Source organism: Rhyacophila brunnea, unplaced genomic scaffold (assembly GCF_057557595.1).
Source record: "Rhyacophila brunnea isolate RB1 unplaced genomic scaffold, BYU_Rbru_1.0 scaffold_50, whole genome shotgun sequence".
In the NCBI taxonomy this organism is placed as follows: domain Eukaryota; kingdom Metazoa; phylum Arthropoda; class Insecta; order Trichoptera; family Rhyacophilidae; genus Rhyacophila; species Rhyacophila brunnea.
The window spans coordinates 2,822,186-2,832,517 of record NW_028233171.1 but is presented as its reverse complement, the minus strand read 5'-3'; positions in this window follow the sequence as shown (position 1 = coordinate 2,832,517).

Below are 10,332 nucleotides of genomic sequence, written 5' to 3'. Positions count from 1 at the left end.
TTTCATAAATATTTGATTTTAAGGGATTATGCATTTTATCTTTATTTATATGCATCTATGTAAAATTTTTTTTCAATACGTTTTACAGATCGTTAAAAAATAAATGTAATATTTGACCATCGCACAAATTTTCATTTTTAAATTTTATTTATAACCAAAATAATTAAGGAAAAAACTTTCTTTATCTTTACAAAATTCTTTATCATCTGATACATAATATTTTCTAAATTTTAAACCAAACTTTATTCAGCAAATATTTTGGTTTTAAATCAAATTTGCATAATTAAAAATTTATTTTAAGTACAGGTGCCTTTAAACCAGTATCTGTTGTTAGTAATTAGTTTTAGAGAGTTATATGGGAAGATTATATAAAAATATAAATGCATTATATATTATAATATTTAAATTACATAGTCTTGAGCGTTGATAATCTATTGAGGAAGGCTGTAAACGGATGTTTAAATAGAATATACTGCAAACTGTAGTCTAGGCAAAAAAAAAGGTTTTGTGCATATGAAAATGAAAGTAAAAAGAAAAAAATAGCATATAAATATAAATACTTGTTACTCTGGACTAATCACATAAGCAAACGAGCTTACTTATTTAAAAAGTTTGTAAAATACAATTGCTCATAAAATATTTAGTTCTATTTATGCGATCAAAATAGAATTATTTTCACGGAAAATTTATTGAGATATTACAATTTTAAAATTGGAAAGATTATACGCTTAATTAAAAATTTTTACAATTTTGAACGCTTAAAAAAGACATTGCAAATGTTTAAAAATAATCGAAAGGGATATAAATAGAATTCATTTATCGGGTATAACTACAGCAAAACGAAATATTATATTTGATACATTAATTAAGCAAAATGAATCAAGTTTGGCTCTCTAGAATAATTAATGGCAGAATATAAGCTTACGATATATGATCGAAATTTTATTTGGAATGAATTCGTATGATTTTAAATTATTCGTATATTGTTTTTTACATATGAAAAACGGGTTATTTTTATCAATAGAAGTATTTTTTACATTTTCTGGATATTAAAAATTTTTCACTGTTAAATATCAAAATGAAAACCAAAATGAAGAAAATTGATCGGGTATTAATCAAATTTTAAAATCAAAAATCAATAAAAAATCAGTCAATATAAAAAAAAATCATAATCTTATATATTGTGATTTGCGGAATATATAAAAACTTCTGAATCAAATTTCATAAAAAATTATATGTTATTATTTTTATTTCTATTTACATACTCTATGCCAAATTACAGAAAATTGAGGACGATTGATGAATCCTGCATGAAAGAATGGAAAGAAGATATCTTCAAAGTTATTTCAGATTTACATGAAGCACAAATTAACGGAGCTTACAAAAATAAAGACAAGATTCTCTTATCAATAAAATATCCTATAGATAAATTATCTGGCGTTACTTACTCTGACATCAACCATGCCTTTATAGAACTACACGATAAAAAATTATACGCTTCATCCTTTTCCACAAATTGTATGTTATCCACAGAAAAAAATTCTAGAATTATGGATATATTGGATTCCTTTCTATCTTATACTGGGTGCATTGATGAGAAATCGAAATTTTACGAATTGAAAAATGTAATCCAAAACCGTTTTGATACTAATAATCCAGATTATTTAGTACTTTTTTCGACTGTTTTTACGAAAATTTTATCAAAAGAAGATTATGAGAAATTTATTCCTAAATTTTCAAAAGTTGATATTCACCAGAAAAAAGTTTAAGAGTTCTTCATAATTTTGTATTCTTTCGAGATGATATTTTGGATGATTTTTCATTTGCATTTATTTACAGGATCGTAAGCGGCTTAATATTTGCAGAAAATAAAAAGGTGGAAGAAAGAATTGACAAATTTATTTCGAATTATTTTGATAAACTCGAGGCTAAATTAAAGAAATGTAGAACGAATTATCGAATCAATACTCGATTATCTGATGAAAAAATAGGCTGTATGTATAAAGCATTGGAAACGTGTAAACTTGCACACTCTATAAACAAAATTGAGAATACTATTTTACAGCAAAAATGAGATAATAGATTCAAGAAAATTATTTGCGGATAAAATATTTCTGGATGTTTTAAAGCCTAATTATAACGAAATAGAAATTGAAAACTATGGATATTTATTTTTTTATATCAAATCTAAAACTTTAGATGGCAACAAAGGTTTACTAAGCTCTTTAGAAAATTTATTTAATAAATATGATTCCACTGAAGATTGTAGCATCGAAATATTTCGAATTCATGAATTTGATATCAAAAACGCTCAGCAAGTCGATATTATACATGAAGAAATAATAAATTCTATGATTACACATACAACTAAATTGATCCTAACCCAAATGAAAGTTCAGCCTGAACATATTGAACACAATTCGTATTTTTATTCTAGTATATTAAGTGTGAAAAATCTTAATACGGTAAACCCATATTTTAATGATTATGTGAATGTCGAATTTGAGCTTAAATTAACCAATAAGGTTTTTTTTAGCGTAAATCGTAATCGTACATTGACGTGTCATTTTTGTGAAGAAACTGGGAAGTACAATTTGAAAGAATATACTTCATATTATGATCCTTCAAATACTAGAAAGATTTTTCCATATAATTTAAAATCGCTCATATCATTCAAAAATAATTTTTGTTATTTTTTAAAAAATATGGACTCAATGATTAATATCAAGAAATATGATTTTTGTTTAGATTTCAGCCACAATTACCTAAAATATATAAAAGAAAAAAACGTATTATATTTCATAACAAATTTTCTTCGATGTGAAACTAACCTAGTAATTCAGAAGATAACAAATTTCATGTGCAACTTTTCCAGATTTTGTATAGACAAGGGCTATAAAGAAGTTATTTTGTCGTTGATTGAATTCCATCCACATTATAACTGTTTTTCAAGGTATATTGAAAATAATTTTGGTAAATATATTGAGATAGACATGATGAAATACGAAGAAATTGAAGTTTATCAAAAAATAAAGTCAAATCTTTTACGGAAATTTCTAAACTCCATTAGAGAAGTGGAAATTCAAGGCCAAATTACAATAAAAGCATATAATAAGAATAATAACCAAGAAGAATACACTTTTTACTTTGAGCATAAAAGCAACAGAAATTATGTAAGTTCAAAAAAGAATTACTTAATTTGATAAATACGCATTTCGAAACTAAGATAACAATAAAATCAGGGAACGAAGCGACTTTAAGCGCGTGTAAAAAACTTGGTTTTCGATACTTCTTAAATTTGTTGAATGATGTAGATATTATAAATAGCATATTTTCCGCAAAAATAAATTGTGGTTACGATCCGATTTTTCGAATTTCAATGTTTTTAGAAAAGGTTATTTTACTATTACGCCAAGAAGTATCATTATTTTACCATAATAATTCTTCACAATGCCAAACAAACATCAGAGATAAAGCTTATTTGTATTTTTATACTTACTATACCTATGCTAAATCACGTATATCCATAGAAAAAATGAAACATAATTTTTTTTAGAACAAATAAAATTATTCTTAAAATCTGATACAGCAAGCTTAAGAAAAATAAATGCAAGTCTATTATACAAAGACGAATATATTAGGACTAACTAGTTCCATCTGAAATTGCGGATATTTATAGGCTACGAAATTTCTAGATGGTTTTTTTGAATTTTTAACAGATTTGTCAAATGATTTTTTGCGGGAATTATACAAAACAGTGATAGTGTTTCCGCATCATCATGATAGAAATGGAGAAGATGTAATTTTTTTTTGTGAAATAAGATCAAATAAAAACAAAATAAATATGTCGATAATTGATATAAAACGATATATAGAGGAATCAAACATTTTTGAATGTAATATTGGCTATATTCAACAAGAATCCGATAATAAAAGTTCCTCTCTATCTACAGCTCAAGATAGGTGGAATATGTAGAATAAAGTTTGAAATGCATATATATTTTTAATCACATACGTAAATCATGTGCTCATTTAAAAAACCTTTTGTTTGTTTTGTTAAAAATGATGTTAAAAGAGAATCAACGTTTTTATAATACTTTATTGAATGAGTTATAAAATATATAGCTATTAGAAATTAAAATATATTATTAAACTTCTTCATAAAATCACGATTTCACATTTGTAAAATTAATTTTGTAATACATTTGGAACTTTTCTAAATAACATTAAAAGTTAGTAAATAAGATTTTGAATAAATAAAAGTGTTGGGCAAACTTCTATATAATAAACGAAATCCATATACAGATTAAATAGTTAAATCAAATATCATTTATAAATTCTTCGATTTTTTATAGGTTATAAAGAAAATTAAATTTATCGATATAGAAATGTACAAAACTAGTGTTTATTTCTTATAAAAACAAAAAATACAACAAAAATTATAAAGTAAATATGCTGGAACATATGTAAACAAATAAATAGACGCTAAGAAGGTACATCGTATAACAAAAATGAAATATTATTTCATGATTAATAATAATCTTTTTTTTACGATTTTCTGTATACCAGAAAAGACATAGATTAAGAAAAAGATTTTCATAAAATTATCGTTTTTCTAATTCTATATACTATATAAATGCTAGACTAGACTTTTTTTAGGCATAAATGTAGTAAATTTTAGCATAAATGGTATGGTTTTGTGTCGTATCTACTTTAATTGACAATATTTTATCATTTTATGAAAATAATTGTGTTTTTTTGATATCTACTATATAAATTTTCGCAACCCAAAAATACCTATAAAATTGCAAAGATGACAAACATTACCTGTTCAAAATATTCCGTTCGTTATTTTGTTTCTAGGTATACATTTTTTTATACAATATTATTGTTAAAACGTATATCCTATAGCTGAAGTTTTATCTACTTTTTTACTCATTTCCATCTATTCTAGATAACATGTTTGTTTTAAGCTCATATGTGTTTATTTATGCATATTTTATAGCAAAAAAAATGATTTTAGATGCCTATAGGCAACATAGCAGAATTTAATGTGGAATTTATATTATAAAGGCGTCATTTCATATTATAATCGTAAAACATACGTTAAATTTTGGTTTACCACAATTATTATAAAAGATTTTATGTTTAAAGTCGTTAGTTCAAACTTCATCAATGCTTTATACTATCTTTATATAAAACATATCCATATCTGTATCTTTTCTTGCTTGTACAAAAACAGTTATGTAGTCATTACCAATACACTAGTTATATAAATGCCTTAACTTGATAGATATCACAGGTTATTTTCTTCAATCCTTGTAGAATTTGTAACCCCCCCCCCATTCCATGTTATTAAAATACCATCTTTCTCGCTATAAATTTATTGATCAAAAAATTTACATCTATATGAAAAACATCATATATATTTTTCACTTTCTTCTAAATTTATGTTATAGACGCTATCGACATTACTTCTATCGTTGTTATCCATATTATTCTTGTCAGAAATATAGCATCTATATATTTTTTTGTCTAGGATGTATGTTGGCTACATCGTTTTGCATTTTATTTCGGTAAGTAATTTTTCAATATTTCTTGCTCTGATTGTCTATAGATTTTCTTTGTTGCTTTAAGTTAAATTTATTGATTTATTAACACATTTTTATATATCACCTATGTTTTGTTGTTTGAGGTAATTTAAACAATAAAAAATTTAATTAATTATAATTTTTTATTTATGGGTTGTTTTTCTTTTTAGCGATTTTATCTATTGAGACATAAAAAGCCAATTAAAAATATCCCTCAACTCTTTGATACATCTTTTGATTCCTTCCCCGATCATTCTTCATAAACTGCTCTTCTTCTCTCAAATGAGATGAGTTCAAGTGTCTTGAGGTGTTTGAGGGCTTGCATGTATGCTTTTACTTTTATAGGATTTTTAAGACATTAACATGCTTTTATGTATTTTGTAACCACCCCATCCCAAGTCATTAGATATGGTATTATTCTTGTTTTATATTTGTAAGTTAGACCATATTCATTCGCCAAGATGAATATATTATAAAATCATTTTTATAAATAACGTTGCTAATGTCTTATTCTGTTTAGCTATTTTTTTTCGTTTCAATTTATGAAAATATATCTTAATGAGTGTTCTTGTTATTTAAATTATAATAGTTTGTTTTTAATCAAATTTTTATAGTCCTAAAATCCAGAGGTTTTTTATAATATAAACTAAATTTTTGATTTCATATTTTTTTATCCGGAATTTTTTTTTATATCAAAAATAATCTATAAAGAGACTTTATTTTTTAGAATTTTATCCGGATATTATGCTTCAAGTCTCTAATTTTTTGTGTTTTGTTTCTATTTAGCACATTGTTATGATAATTTGCATTTTTGACATGTATTATTGTATTAGAATATGTGTATTTGCTTAAGATGTAAATTTAAATAACTTTTTTAAATTATTATGAAACCTTGGGATTGAGAAAAACCCTTGAATTAATAGGTCTCGCCAGGAGGAGGGGTATTGAAGAAGACTTTGGAGAAGAGAATATAGCCGAAAGTATAAATACGCTGTGCGTACAGAGAATAAAGCAAGCTGTGCCTAAGAACAAAAACTAAAATTACGACTATAAATATGGCCCATAAATAAAAAATTAATATATTATGTAAACATAATGTTATTCACTATCTTACCGTTCAGTATTTTCATCAAATTTTAGTATGTTATATATCGTTTTATTCCTCTACGAAACAGAAAAAAAAACTTTAAAATCTTTTTTATTTCATAATCAGAATAAAATTATTTGTAGCTGAAAAATCAGAATCGACATACAAACTTATATTTCTTTCTTGATTTATGTCTTTTCCTACTTATAAGTAGATATTTTTCACTTTTATTAAATGAGTCTTATAAATTAAGATTATATAGCATAATAATGTTGAATAGTGATTTTCGGCTGGATTTAAAATATCCTTTATAAATTATTGATTATGAAATATCTTTTAATTGAATATATAATCCTAGCACTAAATTTTGGGAACTTCATAAAATAAATGGTTTATAAGTTATGACTCACTACAAGAATGCTTACATAACAGATCTTAGTTTTATGCGCACCATTCATGGTTTAAATTTATAGAACAAAATTTAAATTATCTTTAAATGACTTGTGCATTTTGATTTATGCACGTTTACATTTTGAAGTGCAAGCAGTGAAAGCCTTACATATTGAATTAGTAAGCACAATAAGTGAAAATATTCAATTTGAAAAATCAAATCCGAAAGTAATGTTACTTTTTTCACTTATTATTTATTTACTATTTTGCAATCATTATCATTAAAAGGTTGTTTTTGAACATAATGAATGTCATTAAAGCATTCAAATGACATTTTATATTTGTGCCGTTTTATATTCTTCTAAAAATCAAATTAGTATATTTGGATTTATTCTTTATTAATAATATAAAAATTACTTATTTGAGGATTCTACGAAAATATACGATTTTGTTGAATTATAGTCTCAAAAATATATTATATTAATCGACATAAAATTTTTACCATGAACTATATATTGTGTTTAAATCTTAATATATTCCATATATTTAGTTCTAAAAATTTTGGGTATTTTTTTTACAGTATTTATATCCGAATATGTCTGTGATATTATTTAATCTGTTATAGCCACGGTTAGCTAATTAAGTGATTTAAATTTTTAATTATATTCGTATTTGGAATATTCAAGAGAATAAATACGCAGATATGCCAAAAGTTATTGCATTCTATTATTTTTTGTCCAATTTATTATATGCGTAATTTTCATAGTTTCGAAAATTATAATTTACGAATTATACTTCGCACATCTATAAGGTCTCCATGACGGTATAATTTGTAGAAAATCGAATACAAATGACAGTGCAAGATTGTGATATTTGTCACTATGTATATTATTCAAAATTATATCAAAAATTGAATTCATTATTTTTATGGATGATCAATTAACTCAACAAAGGACTATCTCTTCTTTATAAATTATTGACTATTTCTTAATGTTTTTTAACGCTGTGGATAGCAAATAGTAATCCCTATTTCAATTATAAATTTCTTAATTTTTTGATATCTAAAAAATAAATCATTATTCTAAACTCTAAAAACATCTAATAAAGATTTCTACTAAGAAATTATATAAAATCTTTTCAAAATATCTAAAATTTATGTTTTGCTAAAGATATATTATGGTGAATTTCTGATAAAAACTAAATGGAGAAATCAAAATCTTTATATTTATCATTTTCTAAATCTCATCGGAATCGTATTTTAAGAACCTAATTAACTAGCTTTAAACGTATTTCATTCGATCATAACTCTGGCTAAGATATAATTTCTTCATTTTATATAAATTATTAAAAATGTAATTAATCAATTTAAAAAATTGTCATTTTAATTTATTATTAGATAACCACATAATATATGCGAGACCTCTTATGCATCATTATCGCTTAAAAAATAAGCTTGGAATTAAAGCCAAGTAAATACTAATTTTTGGAATATCAATCAACATATTGAAAATAATGCACGAATAGAATTTTAAATGACAAAATGTGTAATTGTAAGTATAGAAAAAGTACTATTATGAAATTGATATAAATGAAGGTTTTAAATAATGATTTATCATGTTCATTATTGAATTTACATAAATTTACCAATATATAAATAAAAATCTATTTTATACAAATTGATCTTAAGTTATTCTGTTAATTATTAAACTTTTATTTATAGAAAGAAAAGCATAAATGTTACCTTGCAAAAAGAATAAAGATATACACTAATCTTGAAACTTAAATATACAATTTTTGAAAATTTGATGTTAATCACGATAATAATATCGATTGACAGGCTATTTACTTTGATTTAGTTCGTGTTAATATATATTAGCATATTTTTTGTCTGAAATTGTTTTTTTTGTATAGTTGTCAATAGTTTCAAATACTTAATTCTTACAGTAAATATGGCAATGAAAACACCGATCAAGGCATTCGATCTTCTCTTTATATATAAAAAAAAACAAGGCGACAAATATGTTAAAAATAATTTGCGTGGAAATTTTTATGTAAAAATTATATTTTGCTTGTTTTTATGATAATAAGAAAGCTATTCTATCCCATTTACTTGATAGACTTTATTTATATATAATTATCAAAAAAGTATAATAACGTTTATTTCTAATGCATTTATGGTTTAAGTATACATATAAAATATTTAATACCCTATTTGAAGCATACATGCAAGCTCTCACACTCCGCAAGACACTTGAACTCATCTCATTTGAGAGAAGAAGAGCAGTTGCTGAAGATAGATCAGAGTAAGGTGTCAAAAGATGCATCAAGGAGTTGTGCAATTTTCCCAACACGCTGAATACGTCTAAATAGATAAATCGATAAAAATAAAATTAACCCATAAATAAATAATAGTAATACCCTATTTTATAGTTTTATCTCTAAATAAATATTCTGCTGGCTAAAAAAGAATGAATTTTTAATTATATTTTCTGTTTCATTTTTCTTCATATGGTCATAAGCTTGAATTTGAGGATAATTATTAGAATCAAATATGACATAAACCGTTTCTAACATGATTGATATTATTTATATGTATAAATTCGGGAATGGATATCTACAAAACCACTTTAAATTTCGCGAACTCCAATATAAATCTAAAATTTAAACTTTAACTTATTATTTTAAATCGAAAAAATAAAATTTGTATTCTCTAAATACTTGTTGCATTTTTCTCCTTACCAGATTATACATACTCCTTTATAAATATGGAAATTCTTCTATAATGCATTGCTATTGGTTGGATTTGCTTCAGAAAGCGTAGAAATTCAATTATAAAACTTATCTATATTTTTAATATATTTATCCTCGTTATTGCAGGATGCTTATTTCAATCATGATATCCGACTAGGATTTTTGTTTGAAATGATTCGTCTATGATGAATAGTACCATTATCCGTTTCTGTTCATTTGATTGCATACTCACCACTACCTTGCTTATTATGTCAGATTCAACACTTTCATTTCGTAATTAACTTTCTATTAAATCAATAGAAAATTTTGTCAAATAATAATCCTAGCGTTGTTGTCGTGTGTTAATATATTTTCTCAATTTTTTAAAAAGGTATTGTATATTTCATATATTTAGCTAGATTATAAAAATTATAAACTAATTAAAATTATATTTATTTTAAAATTTTGGCAAATAATAGTTAAAAGGTTTTACCTGTCTTTTTAATAATTTAAATGCGGCAAGCCCTATTATAC